This window comes from Balaenoptera acutorostrata, chromosome 15 (assembly GCF_949987535.1).
Source record: "Balaenoptera acutorostrata chromosome 15, mBalAcu1.1, whole genome shotgun sequence".
NCBI lineage: Eukaryota > Metazoa > Chordata > Mammalia > Artiodactyla > Balaenopteridae > Balaenoptera > Balaenoptera acutorostrata.
Window position 1 is genome coordinate 16,842,464 of NC_080078.1, and position 16,363 is coordinate 16,858,826.

Here is a 16,363-nt window from a genome sequence, read left to right on the forward strand (position 1 = left end):
GTTGAGTTGTAAAAGTTCTTTATGTATTCTGGAATATTAGACCCTTATCAGATAAATGATTCACAAATATTTTCTCCCATTCAATGGATTCTTTTCATTTTCTTTAAGCACAAAATGTTTTACTTTTGATGAATTCCAATTTATCTAGTTTTTCTCTTGTTGCTTGTACATAGGTTTCTTAGATAAGAAACTGTTGTATATTCCAAGGTCATGAAGATTTATGCCTATGTTTTCCTCTAAGAGTTTTACAGTTTTAGTTCTTACATTTAGGTCCAGCTGTTTATCTTATTGTAACCCCCTTGCATGTGATAAATCTTTTTTTTCTCTTGCTGTTTCCAAGATTTTCTCTTTATCTTTCAGTACTTTTACTATGATATGTCTGGATGTGGATCTCTTTGCATTTATCCTACTTGGGATTTGTTGAGCTTCTTGGAGGTATAGATTAACATTTTCCAGCTAATTGGGGAAGTCTTTAGCCAAGTTTTCTTCAAATATTTTTCCTTTCTCCTCTCCTCTGGTACTCTTATTGCACATATGTTGGTGTGTTTAAAGGCATCCCACATTTCTCTGAGGCTCTGTTCACTTTTCTTCATTCCATTTTCTCTCCGTCCTTTGGATTCCATAAGCTCTAACCACTTATCTTCAAGCTTGTTGATTCTTTCTTTTGCCAGTTCAAATCAACTGTTGAGCCCTTATAATGAATTTTTCCTTTTGGTTAATGTACATTTCAACTCCAGAATTTCTATTTGGTTATTTAAAAAAATAATTTCCACCCCTTTATCTCTATTTGATAGTCTCTAGTCTCTATTTGATGAGACATCATCATCATACCTTCCTTTATTTCTTTAAACATGGTTTCCTTTAATTCTTTGAACGTATTTATAATAGCTACATTGAAGCCTGTTAAATTGGACATTTAGTCCCTCTTGCAGGCAGTTTCTGTTGCCTGCTTTTTTGCCTGTGTATAGGTTACACTTTTTCTTTACGTGTCTCATAATTTTTGTTGAAAACTGGACATTTTAGGCACTATAGCAACTCTGGATACTGATTCCCCTTCTCCCTCCCTAGGGGTTGTTTTCGTTGTTGTTGGCTTGTTTGTTTTGTGACTTGACTAGGCTATTTTAGTTAGTTTTCCCTCACCAGGAAAGCTCTGGTCTTGCTCCTTGAAGGGCATGGCCTTGGACTCTGCCTTCCTGTTTGAGCTCTTGTCACCTTGGGATGACAGGGGTCATAGCAGGCTCTCTTTGTCTCTTTCCCGATTTCTCTGGTAAGTGGTCTGCTTCATTTGCTATTACACACTACCTATTAGGCTCCACTAATTACTGGCTGATTGCTCTATTGTTTTTGACAATGCCCTGGGACATATATTGCTCAGCAGTCTGATTCAATTAAATTTGGGCAGGGGTAGGTGTTAAGGCTGGTCTTTGAGGTTTGTTCTGACCCCAGGAGGGCTCTTTTTAGCTGTCTCTTTCACTGGTTCTCTCTGGTGAATTAAATGGCTTATGGTTTAGCCTTGTGGTTCTTAATTAAGAAGAGCTATTTTTTTTTTTTTTTGAGAGTGCCCTTAGACTTGAGCTTTCCTATACTAAATTTCAAATAAAGTCAATTCCTTTGGGGAGAGCCTCAAGGCTCTTTTCTATGGACTGTCTCTCCCTGGGCAAAGTCTCTCAACTACTACTCTGGGCACTGGCTAGGGCAGTAGCTTCTGGTCTTCTTGGCTTGCTTCTCCCAGCACTGGATCTCTACTCTACAAGCAAGCTGGGATGAGGGTGGTTGGGGCCCCAATGTTCTTAGACCATCACACCAGGGACAGAGCCTCCATCCTATGAGTAGGGGCTGCATGGGGGAAGGGAACCCCCTACTTCTCTGCCACACTCACCAGAAATTTAGCCTCTTCAGCTTGGAGTTGGAGGGGATGAAAAATGCCGGCAGCCTGTCCCTCATGGCGAGATATGGTAAGGCTTGATTGGGAGCTGAGGGGAGAGGGAGCCTTGTTTTCTTGGCCACACCTACCTGGGGCAGAGTTTCCTTTAAGATGAACTGGGGGGAGGGTGGGAGGGAGGGAATTCTTTTGGCTCAAATGCCACAGACTCTTCCTAGTCTTACCAAGTTTTAGTAGATTTTCCTGAGTAAATGTCTCTTCATTGGCTATGTGCCATTAGTACAACTTCCAGAAATTTTAAGATTTTTAAAAAAAATAATTTTCATCAATTTTGCTTGTTATTCTGGGGAATGGGAATGCAGAGCTCCTCACACCGTCATCTCAGAGCTTTGATCTCCCCTAGCTTTTCCTCTAAAGCTTTTTGGTTAGTCTATTGTTTGCCCTAACAGCTATCTACTACCTCAGGCAGCTGCAAAGTTAAAACACTTGCCTTTAAATGTTTTTGACAAATGACCCCTGGGAAGAGGACTTCTCACACTGGGCAAGCTCCAAGTGAAGTCAAATACAGACAGCCTTGTAAGCTGGGTCTTCCAAGGAACCACAAGACAGTGCCAATAATGACAATTCTTTGGAAATAAGACTTGGAAAGAACTGTGATAAACCATAATGGAAAAAAATATGAAAAAGAATATATATAACTGAGTCACTTTGCTGTACAGCAGTAAGTAACACAACATTGTAATTCAACTATACTTCAACTAAAAAAAAAAAAAAAGACTTGGAAAGTGCTCCAGCTCCATTCTGTTCCCTCCAGTGTCTGCCAGGTTGTACTGGGAATGTGGGCTATTTTTCAAGGTTTCAACAGAGCTGGAGAGTAGAGGACAGGACTTAAGCAAGTTAAAATGTCACAAAGCTCAGTGTTCTCACCAAGATTCAGCAATTTTTCTTGAATAAACATTCCTCAAGTTGCTGTTAGCCTTTGGTTAATTTATAGAGTTTTTAAAAAGTTGATTCTGACAATTTTTGCTGGGTTCTTTACTGCTCTTATGTAGGAGTGAATTTTCATAGGTCCTTTCTCTGTCATTTTTCTGACATCACCAAAATAAGCATTTAATTAATATTAACATTCAAACTACTACAGACCCACCAAATTCCTGAACTCATGATCACGTTCTTTTATATGATCTGCAAGGATGTCCTGAAAGACTGTGCTTCCTCCTTGAAATCAAGGTAGAAAGCAAATAAAATCCTAAGGGTTCCCCTGTCTCATCGTGGGGTAACCCTATCGTAACACTATGAAAAAGGGAAATGAGGTTTATTTAACATTAGTTCTCACTGTCCCCACTACTTAGTGCTCACAAATAGTGCTCACAAATTATCTGAAGAATATAGAATTTGGAACCTTGTCAGGGAGACTAATACCAAAGTCATTGGTGAATAGTTTTAAAAATCACTTTTTAAAACTTCTTGAAAGTAAGAATGGTGTTTGCCTATCTCCGGTACTTTTCCTATTTTCTAAAATTTCTCAGAGTTTGTCTACCATGGTTCCCAAACTATATCTCCAGTTTCCTTCAGCATCCTGTGGATGGACTGCATGCAAATCTGGGGTCTTGAACATTTTAATTGAGTTAGAGTTCTCATATCATTATTCTTCACTTTTGGGGCTTCAATTTCCTCTGAACCACAACCTTAAAACCATTTTAAAATCTTGAGCATCATTTTCTTTATAGAAGGCAAACCAAATGAAAGTTGAGAGGTTCTGCTTTCTCTTGGTCATCTGTTAATATTACACCATCTACCCCAAGCAATGGGCCCATTTCTTCCTTCTTCTTCTTCTTGCTCCAAATATAGCTTTAAAAGCCCTTTTTGTTGTCTATAGCATGTTTCACAGTCTCAGCCATCCTGATAATATTCTTATAGGTTTATACCAGTCTTGTGTGTTTATCCCTGAGTAGGTAGCTCTTCCACCTTCTCTTGTAGAATTTCCTGTGCAGTCAATTTAGCTCCTTTAAATGTTCTCCCATTGCATCATCATCAGGATCTAAAAGGGATGAAGGAATGACTTTTTTTTCTTTGTTTATTTTTGGTTGGATGTTCTTGAAGTGATAATTAAAATTACACATATTAGTTTAGTATTGGAACATAAAGAGAAAATTATTTAGTACATGCAATGAAATAATTGTTCATTAATTTAGGACCCAAGCACCCAATGATTAATTTATGCATCAATTTAGCACCCAGTGATTAATTCAGCATTGTAATGGTTGTAGACATTGTTTTCTTCATGCTGGGTACATTAATACATAATTACTTGCCGCTATTGCCCTTAGCTTTTGTTTCATTTATTACTCTGTAACACACCATTCCAATATTTAGTGGTATAAAACATTTTTTTAAAATGCTCACTGACTCTGTGGGTCAGTAGTTTGGAAAAGGCATATATTATACTCAGTTTCATGATGCCTGAGTCTCAGCTTGGATGACCTGAACAGCTGGGAGTGACTCTGACGGCTGGGGTTGGAACAGCTGGGACTGGGGGATCCACTTCCAAGATGGTTTCTTCACTCACATGACTGTGGCCTGGGCTGGGATGGCTGAAGGACAGGCTCAACCATAGTGCCTATGGGTGTCCTTACCAGCATGACTGTGGCAGGGTAACTGGACTTCTTACCTGGGAGTTCCAGACTCCAGGAACAAGTGTTTCAGTGAGCAAGGTGAAAACTGCATGACTCATCCTTGGAAGTCACCCAGCATCATTTCCACCACACTTTTTATTGAAGTAGTCACAGACAGGCTTAATTAAGGGAAGGGGACATAGATCCCACCTCTTTTTTTTTGGCCACGCCGCATGACTTGAGGGATCTCAGTTCCCTGACCAGGGATTGAACCCGGGCTACGGCAGTGAAAGCCTGGAATTCTAACCACTAGGCCACCAGAGAACTCCCCCAGACCCCACCTCTTGATGGGAGGAGTGTCAAAGAGTTTATGGCTCAGAAGAACTGTTCAACCAACCCACAGAATTGTAAGCTCAATAAAATGGATATTGCTTTAAGCCATTTTAAAAAAAAGATTTTTTGGCCATATTTTAAAACTGCCTCAGCTTTACAAATAATTATTTACATTTATAAAGGTGAAGTATATGTCCCTGGCTGGAAGGTTGCCAAACCAGTGACCAGAAATACTTTTCAACCAATTTCTTCTTTTGATCCATTAAAACATCTTTTCATAAAAAATAAATATATGCTTCTTATAAAAATGCAGACATAGGGGCTTCCCTGGTGGCACAGTGGTTAAGAATCTGCCTGCCAATTCAGAGGACACGGGTTTGATCCCTGGTCCGGGAAGATCCCACGTGCCATGGAGCAACTAAGCCCGTGCACCACAACTACTGAGCCTGCGCTCTAGAACCGGCGAGCCACAACTACTGAGCCCGTGTGCCATAACTACTGAAGCCCGTGTGCCTAGAGCCCATGCTCTACAACAAGAGAAGCCATCTAATGAGAAGCCCGCGCACCGCAACTGAAGAGTAGCCCCCGCTCACCACAACTAGAGAAAAGCCCACGCGCAGCAACAAAGACCCAACGCAGCCAAAAATTAAAAAAAATAGGATCCCGCATGCCACAGCAAAGATCCCATGTGCCACAACTAAGACCTGACGCAGCCAAATAAATAGATAAATAATATTTTTAAAAATCACCTTTAAAAATATGTATATATGTATAACTGAATCACTTTGCTGTACACCAGAAACTAACACAACATTGTAAATCAACTATATTTCAAAAAAAAAAAAACAATGAAATTTGTGTTTCTATGGTCTTCTCTCATTCTCATTGTTCTTGTGATTTTGTGGCATTAGAAAAATCTTCTTACTGTCATTTTATTATAGTTCTGGCAGGAAGGGGGTAAATACATGTGTTTAATCTACCATCTTTAACCTGAAGTGCTCTTTTTTTTTTTTTTTTTTTTTGGCTGTGTTGGGTCTTTGTTGTTGTGCACGGGCTTTCTCTAGTTGTGGCGAGTGGGGGCTACTCTTTGTTGCGATGCGCGGGCTTCTCACTGTGGGGGCTTCTTGTTGTGGAGCACAGGCTCTAGGCACGCGGGTTTCAGTAGTTGTGGCGTGTGCGCTCAGTAGTTGTGGTGCGTGGGCTCAGTAGCTGTGGTGCGTGGGCTCAGTAGTTGTGGTGCATGGGCTTGGTTGCTCTACAGCATGTGGGATCTTCCTGGACCAGGGCTCGAACCTGTGTCCCCTGCATTGGCAGATGGATTCTTAAGCACTGTGCCACCAGGGAAGCCCCGAAGAGCTCCAATTTTTTTTTTAATTTATTTATTTATTGGCTGTGTTGGGTCTTCATTTCTGTGCGAGGGCTTTCTCTAGTTGCAGCAAGCGGGGGCCACTCTTCATCGCGGTGCGTGGGCCTCTCACTATCGTGGCCTCTCTTGTTGCGGAGCACAGGCTCCAGACGCGCAGGCTCAGTAGTTGTGGCTCACGGGCCTAGTTGCTCCGCGGCATGTGGGATCTTCCCAGACCAGGGCTCGAACCCGTGTCCCCTGCATTGGCAGGCAGATTCTCAACCACTGCACCACCAGGGAAGCCCTCCAATTTTTAAAAGTAAACCCTTTCGAGGGAAGACTGCCTCCATGTCATGCCCGCTATCTGCCGTACATGGTGGGGTGTCACTCCACCTTGTTTCAGACATGTAAGATTCCCCCATCCATTAAACCACTGATGTCTCTGAAAGAAAAAAAAGTAAGGGAATTCCCTGGCAGTCCAGTAGTTAGGACTCTGCGCTTTCACTGCTGTGGCCTGGGTTCAATTCCTGGTCAGGGAACTAAGATCCCACAAGCTGTACAGTGTAGCCAAAAAAAAAGTAAACCTTTTCTTGAAGTTTAAGATGCAGACATCCAGTTTGTTTATGACTGAATTGTTTTGATTCCTAATAAATTATTTAGAAATTCAGAAAAAAAAATAACTTCATGGAAAAAAATGGAACTTCAGGGAAATGGGCTGGGTTTGGGTAGGTAAAAGGGAGTGATGATGAATACCAGATGAATTTGCATGAAGTGAAGAGGTCAAGAATAAGAGTTGTGTGGAGAGGAATATGAGGGACAGGTTACAAAGAAACTCTGAGGCCTAGGATCAGAAGGTTGGATTTTCTGCTAGAAGAGAGCATTTTATCATGTTACTCAGCTTCAGAGGGTTGCAAAAAAAACATTTACACATCTCAGTGTTGATGAAGACATTTACAAATATAGATAAAATGTGATAATTTGTACTGTTTCCCAGGTTGGTGTTAGTGATGTCATTTGATTATACCAGTTGCAGCATGGGTGAAAAAGTAGAGGTTCAGGATGTCAGGATTATACCTGATGTTTGAGCATCCTAAGTGGATTTTAAGGAAAAGGAAGATGTTTCAAGGCCTCAGCAATTCTGGAGACATGAATATGAAACTCATTTACCAACACATGCAGCCACTTTTAGGTTATGTGATAGATTTGAGGCAGAATGTATCAGGTACTCATTTATGAAAGGAGGGGACCAGTGAGAGAAAGTATAGAAAACTAAATACTTGTCAGTTCAGGGGTCACCATTCTCAACAATCTTTGGAAATTAATGGTGAACATTTTGAGCATTTGCCTCTAAATATGTGTGCTATAATATTACAACATAATTTTAATTTCAAGTCCAAAGACACAATTTTCTCTACTTATTCAACTCGTACACCTTTATAGGAAAAGCCAAGCTGTAGCCAAGAAAAAGCATGTGCCAACTCTGCTTGAACCAACAGATGGAATTAGTGGTTGTGTGCAATCATTTTAGCATTACTAAGCATCAGCATTAGCCCTTAATCTTTGGTGTGTTTCCTGCGTTTGTGCTTGGTTTTGAGGTGTTTTACAAACATTGTTAACCGTGCTATGCCTCATCAGTGTTTAATATCCTAGTTAGAGGGCTGCCCTGGTGGCGCAGTGGTTAAGAATCCACCTGCCAATGCAGGGGACACAGGTTCCAGCCCTGGTCCGGGAAGATCCCACATGCCACGAAGCAACTAAGCCTGTGTGCCTAAATTACTAAGCCTGCGCTCTAGAGCCCGTGAGCCACAACTACTGAGCCTGTGTGCCACAACTACTGAAGCCCGCATGCCTAGAGCCCGTGCTCCGCAACAAGAGAAGCCACCACAATGAGAAGCCCGCACACAGCAACGAAGAGTAGCCCCCGCTCGCCGCAACTAGAGAAAGCTTGTGCGCAGCAACAAAGACCCAATGCAGCCAAAATAAATAAGTTAATTAATTTTAAAAAAAGACAAAATGGCAGTGACATTAAAAAAAAATCCTAGTTAGAAAACGTGGTAGTAGCAATAAATAGGTCATAAAAAAATGGTGAATGGTCTTGCATACATGGAATGAATTTTTCCCCAAGAGAAACCCATTCTGAAGAACAAAGATCCAAATATGCAAAGTGCAAAAATGTGTCATTGACATTTATCATCAAGAGAAGAGGAAAAGTGATTGGCAAATGCCTCTAAGATCTATTCAGTAGGATATTCACTAGGAAATCCTAGTGAATATAATCCTGATATTCACTAGGAAAATTTACAGGTAAAGGTTAGTGAAGGTACTGTTCGGAAACTTTAGTCACCTGACTCTGGTAGTTTCATACGTCAAGACCCTTCTGACATAGCCAACATCCAAGTGAGTAACCAGGTGGCAAATGTGGACATGTGTAGCTGCGAGGATTTCCCACTAACACCGAAATATCAAGGAAGGAGGTTTCCTTCTGCCATGGATGTCAACAATAGTATCTATAAAACATTAGCTGCGAGGAGGATCAAGGAGCTTGTTCTAAAGTTTGAGGACTGATACACAGTCCTGTTTCATGGAAATAAACTAGAGAACACAGCCGAACTCCCGCTTACTTCCTTACAAATGAATGAACATGGGAACAGCCCTCATGATCTAACCTCCTTGTAGATTAATGAACTTCTTTATTAGTTACCAAAGTTTTTTCTTCCAAATGGGACATGTAGGGACTTTCCTGGTGGTCCAGTGGTTAAGACTCTGTGCTCCCAAAGCAGGGGGCCCAGGTTCAATCCCTGGTCGGGAAACTAGATCCCGCATGCCACAACTGAAGATCCCTCATGCGGCAACGAAGATCCCACGTACCGCAAGTAAGACCCAGCACAGCCAAATAAATATTGTAAAAAAATGGGACATGTAAATAATACTTATGGAGCATTCAGCGTAGAGGGCACCCGGGAAGCAAAGATGAATAAAATTGGATCCTGCCCTGGATGAAGTTACAGCCTAAGCGGGGATCCATGCACATAAATGGTTCATTGTAATACTTCGTAAGTATGTCATTATTATTATTATTATATTGTATTATAATGAAGGAACCATTCAGCAAGTGCTATGGAACACAGATCAGAGAGTCTTCCTGGAATAGGTGATGCCTAGGTTTAGTCCAAGAGAATGAGAAGGTCCTACTATGGAGAGGAAGGGAGGTGAGAGGTAGCAGGGTGTGTGCAGGTGGGAGAATAGCCTCCAGCTAATGAGTGAGTCAGGGTGGGGTGAAGGTCAGGTCATGGAGGGCCACATGTTCTGCATTAAAGAGTCTAGACTATTTGGTTTTAGGCAACAAAAAGTCATTAAAAGGTTTGAAGTGGGGTCTGACATCTGATTTATAATTTCGGTATTGTATTAGTTTTCTATTGCTACCCTAACAAATGACCACAAACTTAGAGACTTAAGACAACCCACATCTCCAGCCTCACAGTTCTGTAGTGCAGAAGTCCAGGTCGGCCCAACTGGTTTCTCTGCTCTGGGATCAATGGGCTGAAGTCAAGGTGCTGGCTGGCTGCATGCCGGCGAGGAGGCGCTGGGAAGAATCCACTTAATTCAGGCTGTTGCGGAATCTAGTTGCTTGTGGTTGTAGGTGGGACTGGGGTCCCCACTTCCTTGCTGCTTCACCTGGGGGCCCCCCTGGCCTCCTAGGGGCCTCACTAGTGCGTGCGCAGAGCCCGGTCATCCCAGAGCCAGCAGTGGCTGGCGAATCTCCGCCTTCTTCTGCAGCATCTCTATTGCTTCCAGCTGGAGAAAGTTCACCACTTTTAAGGAATCAGGTGATTCGATTGGGTTCACCTGAATAATCCAGGTTACTCCCCCTATTTTAAGGTCTGTAAACTTAATCACACCTGCAAAGTCCTTTTATCTACGTCAGGGAACATATCACAGGTTCCAGGGATTAGGTGTGGACATCCTTGCAGGGGCGTTATTCTGCCTGCCATGGGTGTCTAGGTAGGTTCTAAAGGGCACAGACCTCTGCTCACAGAGAAAACTAGCCCCTGGTTTTCTTCCTATCTTCCTGGCTATTTAAAAAACAAGACAGGGTCTTCCCTGGTGGCGCAGTGGTTGAGAATCTGCCTGCTAATGCAGGGGACACGGGTTCGAGCCCTGGTCTGGGAAGATCCCACATGCCACGGAGCAACTGGGCCCGTGAGCCACAGCTACTGAGCCTGCGCGTCTGGAGCCTGTGCCCCGCAACGGGAGGGGCCGCGATAGTGAAAGGCCCGCGCACCGCGATGAAGAGTGGCCCCCACTTGCCGTAACCAGAGAAAGCCCTCGCACGAACCGAAGACCCAACACAGCCAAAAATAAATAAATAAATAAAGTAGCTATAAAATTAAAAAAAAAAACAAAAACAAAAAAAAAACAAGACAACAACAAAATGGCAGCCAAAACAAAAACAAAAAAAAAATCCCAGCTTTATTGAGGTATAATTTACGTTCACCCATTTGATGTGCACAATTTAATGACTTTTAGTAAATTTATGGAGTTGTGCAGTTTCATTACCACAAACTGGCATTAGAACGTTTTCATCACCCCCCAAAAGATTTCTCAGGCCCATTTGCAGTCCACTGACTGTTCCTTTTTATTCTCTTTTCTAGGCTCCTTTGCATGCTTATGTTATCCAAGACTTTCCTTGGCTCTCTGGGAAATAGCCACACTTAGCATATTCTTCGCCAGGTGTGCAGGAAGACACATCAAATTGTTGACATAGTTTACCTGAGGGCAATGGGAATGGAGGGTTAGTGTTGAAATGACTTTTTCTTTATGTATCTTTTGGAATTGAATATACAATTAGCATGTATTACTACTGAGATTAAAATGCTTAATTATGAAAACATTAAATATGTAATTCTTCACTATTCTGTGGCTGAACATTAAAAGAGGTGCTTCAAATGCCAAGGAGCAGGGGTACCATCTGAGTGTTTTGTGATAGACCCTTCAGACTCAGACGCCAAGGCCCCACTTCTCAGACTCCTTGTCACCGTCCTGACCCTGAGGGGGAGGTGAGCTGGCGTTAGTCCACATCCAGGCCCTCAGATGGTCGAGGCCAGACTCAGGGAACACACTCTGTTTTCTTAGTTGAGTTTTTGAGATAGAAACTTCAGGAGAAAACCAGTTTTAGGAATGTTGGCAAGGCCCATACAAAATAGTGCCATGCAGTAGTTGTGAAATATTAACAAAGTTCTAAGATATGTTTAGGTCTAGAAAATGTCATAGGTACCGTTTTTTTTTTTTTAAAGAGTTACACATTTTCTCTACCCCATTATTTTTTTATCTGTTTAAAATTTATTTATTTATTTATTTATTTTTGGCTGTGTTGGGTCTTCGTTTCTGTGCGAGGACTTTCTCTAGTTGTGGCAAGCGGGGGCCACTCTTCATCGCGGTGCGCGGGCCTCTCACTGTCGCGGCCTCTCTTGTTGCGGAGCACAGGCTCCAGATGCGCAGGCTCAGTAGTTGTGGTGCACGGGCCCAGTTGCTCTGCGGCATGTGGGATCCTTCCAGACCAGGGCTCGAACCCGTGTCTCCTGCATTGGCAGGCAGATTCTCAACCACTGCGCCACCAGGGAAGCCCCTTTTGTTGTTTTAATTAAACTTGTTTTTTTAACTTCTGCAGAAGGAAGATAGAAAATTGTGTTGACTATCTCAAAAACTAAAAGCTGTATCAGCTTTTTACAGTTTGAAGGAACAAAAGAAGTTTTGAATGGGAAATCTCACAGATGTCATGGTAAATCAGGATCATCTGACATGATGGAGTAAAATTAATGAAATATTAAACTCCTACACTAACTGTGATTAATAATTTCTTATAATTATTAAAATATATTTCACAATTCTTGTTTAAAAAAAGGTTTATATTTTAGAAGGGCAATAAAATAAGTTATTTTTTTGCCCAGCAAAAAGCCCTTATCTCTTTTCATTGAATGGTAGAAAAATACAGCATTTAATTCCTTAACGTTAGGAAAATTAGAGTAAGGCCATATATAATCTTTTTTAAAAAACAGCATTATTGAAATATACTATGTATTATATAAAGTTTACCTTTTTAAAGTATGCAATTCAGTGGTTTTAGTCCTTAGTATATTCACAAAGTTGTGCATCAATCACCAAGAATTCCAGAACATTTTCATCTCCAAGAAAAAAAAAAAAAATCTATACTCATTAGGAGTTACTCTCCATCCCCTGCCCAGACCCTATGTCCCTGGCAACCATTAATCCAATTTTTGTTCTATGGATTTGCCTTTTCTGGACAGGCCACGTGTAAAGTTTTTGCTTAACCCGATTAGTTAATTTCTGGATTCCACTTTTGCAGGTAGCTTTTCTTGTCAGCAAAATGAAAGAGACTTAAAACATAGTATCTGACCCCCTCAAAAGTTATTTTAGGTTCAAATGATTTATTTCAGCCTCCATTTAATTGAAGCCAATTTCTCATTAGATATGTTGGGGGACATTACTACCAACTACATAAATAAAAAGGATTATAAAGGAATACTATGAACAATTATATGCCAATAAATTAGATAGCTTAGATGGAATGGACAAAGTCCTAGAAAGACAAAAACTACCATCAAGAAAGTGAAAAACAGGGCTTCCCTGGTGGCGCAGTGGTTAAGAATCTGCCTGCCAATTCAGGGGACGCGGGTTCGCGCCCTGGTTTGGGAAGATCCCATATGCCACGGAGCAACTGGGCCCGTGAGCCACAACTACTGAGCCTGCGCGTCTGGAGCCTGTGCTCCGCAACATGAGAGGCCGCGACAGTGAGAGGCCCGCGCACCGCGATGAAGAGTGGCCCCCACTCGCTGCAACTGGAGAAAGCCCTCGCACAGAAACGAAGACCCAACACAGCCAAAAATAAATAAATAAATTAATTAAAATCTTAAAAAAAAAAAAGTGAAAAACAGCTCACAGAATAAAATATTTGCAAATTGTACATCTTATATAGGAATTATATCCAGAATATATAAAGAACTATATATATAATACAATTCAGTATTTTTTATTATTTATTTAATTTATTTATTTTTGGCTGTGTTAGATCTTCATTGCTGCACGCAGGCTTTCTCTAGTTGCGGCGAGCAGGGGCTACTCTTCATTGTAGTGCACAGGCTTCTCATTGCGGTGGCTTCTCCCTTTGTGGCGCACAGGGTCTAGGCGCGTGGGCTTCAGTAGTTGCAGTACGCGGGCTTAGTAGTTGTGATTCACGGGCTGTAGAGCACAGGCTCAGTAGTTGTGGTGCACAGGCTTCCTTGCTCCACGGCATGTGTGATCTTCCTGGACCAGGGATTGAACCCATGTCGCCTGCATTGGCAGGCGGATTCTCAACCACTGCGCCACCTGGGAAGCCCTATAATTCAGTATTAAAAAGACAACCCAACTGAAAGTAGACAAAGGATCTGAATAGACATTCCTCCAAAGAAAATATACAAATGGCCAATGAGCATGTGGAAAGATAAAATCATTAGTCATTAGGGAAATGCAAATAAAAAGAACAAAGAGGGCTTCCCTGGTGGCGCAGTGGTTAAGAATCCGCCTGCTAATGCAGGGGACACGGGTTCAAGCCCTGCTCTGGGAAGATCCCACATGCTGCGGAGCAACGAAGCCCGTGCGCCACAACTACTGAGCCTGTGCTGTAGAGCCCGTGAGCCACAACTACTGAGCCCACGTGCCACAACTACTGAAGCCCACGCGCCTAGAGCCCGTGCTCCACAAAAAGAGAAGCCACCGCAATGAGAAGCCCGCGCAACACAACGAAGAGTAGCCCCCGCTCGCCGCAACTAGAGAAAGCCAGCGCGCAGCAACAAAAGACCCAACTCAGCCAAAAATAAATAAATAAATAGATAAATAAATAAAATTAAAAAAAAAAAAAAAAAGAACAAAGAGATTCCATTTTGCATCCAGGAGGGTGCCTATAACAAAAGAGTTAGATAATCACAAGTTTTGGAAGGAAGTGATCACCAGTGTATCTTTTTTTATAAGCAAGGAAATCTTTACATGAAGCACCTGCTAATGACTTCTTCTGGTCTCATTGGCCAGTTTGAGGCAAATGTCCATCTCTGAACCAGTTACTGGCACAGGAATAGGATTTCCCTGATTGAGTTAGACTAGTCATTGGAATGAAATGGAGGTTGGGTAGGCAACGACCATATCATCACTACAGACTTCCAAAGGAAATTCTAGTTCCTATTATAGAATAGAGAATAGATGACAATCAGGCAAAAACAACAGATATCTCCTTCACCATCGGAAACAGCTGGAATGTGGTGAGAAAAACCATTAACTTGGATACTGGACTCTGCCGCTACATTACTGGGTACCACTCCGTGCCACTTGCGGTCTTATTTCCCTGACCAGGGATCAAACTGTGCCCCCTGCAGTGGCAGCGCGGAGTCTTAACCACTGGACCTCTAGGGAATTCCCCAGGCCCTTAGTTTCTTCCAATAAAATGGTTCCTTCCAGCTTTGAAATACGGCAATTAGCATATATATTGCCTTCTAGCAATGGAAAACAGCTCACATGCTTTTCTGCAACTCAGAGAAGGACATAAAAACAACCCTGGTAACTATCATTCAAAATCTCATTACCCTGATATATATGTACTGTAAGACTCCTATATCATCAGAAACATAGGTGATTCAGTAATAAAAGCTGCCTAAGTCATGCAGTTTAGTCTGTATTTTTGCCTGCTAAGTGCTAGTCTTTCTTCTGCCCTGATTTTACTTGGGGAACTGTAGTGGTCATACTTGCCTCCCAATATTCATTCTATTTTAAATGATTGGTCTAAGCCCCTATTCTCAGTCCCAGTGCTTTGAACATTGTTGACTCCACTGTCCCAACTTGAGAAGTAGGCACTGAGACTAAGACTTGGCCACTCAGTCTATTCCATCCCTCTGGCCACAGGGGTTGGTTCAAGGATGGGTAAGTGACCCAGGTTGGTCCCATGAGAGTCTGTTCATGACTTTTGATGGGAAAGAGAATCTCTCTTTTTCCAGGGTTGCCCATCTGTTAAGTTATAAACCTGGAGCTCTGGTGGTCGTCTTTGCTATCAATGGAGAGAACCTGCCCAAGAATTAAACACATAAGAAAGAAGAAAGAGAATCCTGATGATCTCGATAGCATCATTTGAGCAACTGGATTCAGTCTCTGGACTTATCAGTTGTGTGAACCCCTAAATTCCTTCTCTTTTTTTTTTGGGCTTATATTGATTTAAGCTGGGTTTCTGTAACTTGTAACCCAAAGAGACCTGGCTAATAAAGACAAATTCCTTGCTTACAGTTTGAAATAGATGCTCTGATGCTGTATAAATATGAGAGTAAAATCTGGACATAGACAAAAGGAAATGGGTTCAGAAGTAGCCGCATATGAAGTGAAAAAAATAGTTTACTCAATAGCTAGTGTGCACGCTTTTCTTTGCCTGTTTGTTTTTATTTACCATAAGCAAGGAAGCAGGACACCTTATGGGTCTTTGAAAAAGCCTGAAGACTGGGTGTCTGTTTTGTATCTAAGCTGCAGCTGGGTGTGAAAAAGAGAGGAGGATCTTGTCTCAAACTTGGTAACATTGTACCAAGTGTGGGAATCCACACCCACAGCTCAGACTCTGTGACTGTCTAATTAACTGTGGTCTCTGGGTCTTGGTTTCATTACCCGTAAAAAGAGGCAGCTGGACTAAGATCCCTTCTAGTATTAATGTCCCAAGATTCTATTGCAGAGCTCCCAAGGGAGGCTATAGGAGAAATTTGTGTCACGTGGAGAGACCCTACCTAGGGTTGATGAGGCTTTGGGATAAAATTCTCCTTAGAGGTCACCTGTGATGAGCTTGGTTTGTCAATTCCAAAATGGAAGTGGATCAGTGGTGGGTGTGGTTCTCTGAAAATGCAGCATGGTTGAAATGAATCAATGTGGGCCTTCTTTGATGAATGTCTTTGTTTTATGTGTGTATGAATTCTGCTTTTCAGATCAGTCAAACCAGGCCCCCAAGTGTAGCCAGCGGGCTGTTGATCTCACCTTGACTCTGAGAACTGGGAAAGCCTGGGATGAACCTGGCATCATGCGAAACTAGATCGAGGGGCTCAACAAGGTCGTCAAATCAACCTCTCCTCTTCTCTCTCCCCCTCTGTGTCTCTCTCTGTCTCTGTCTCT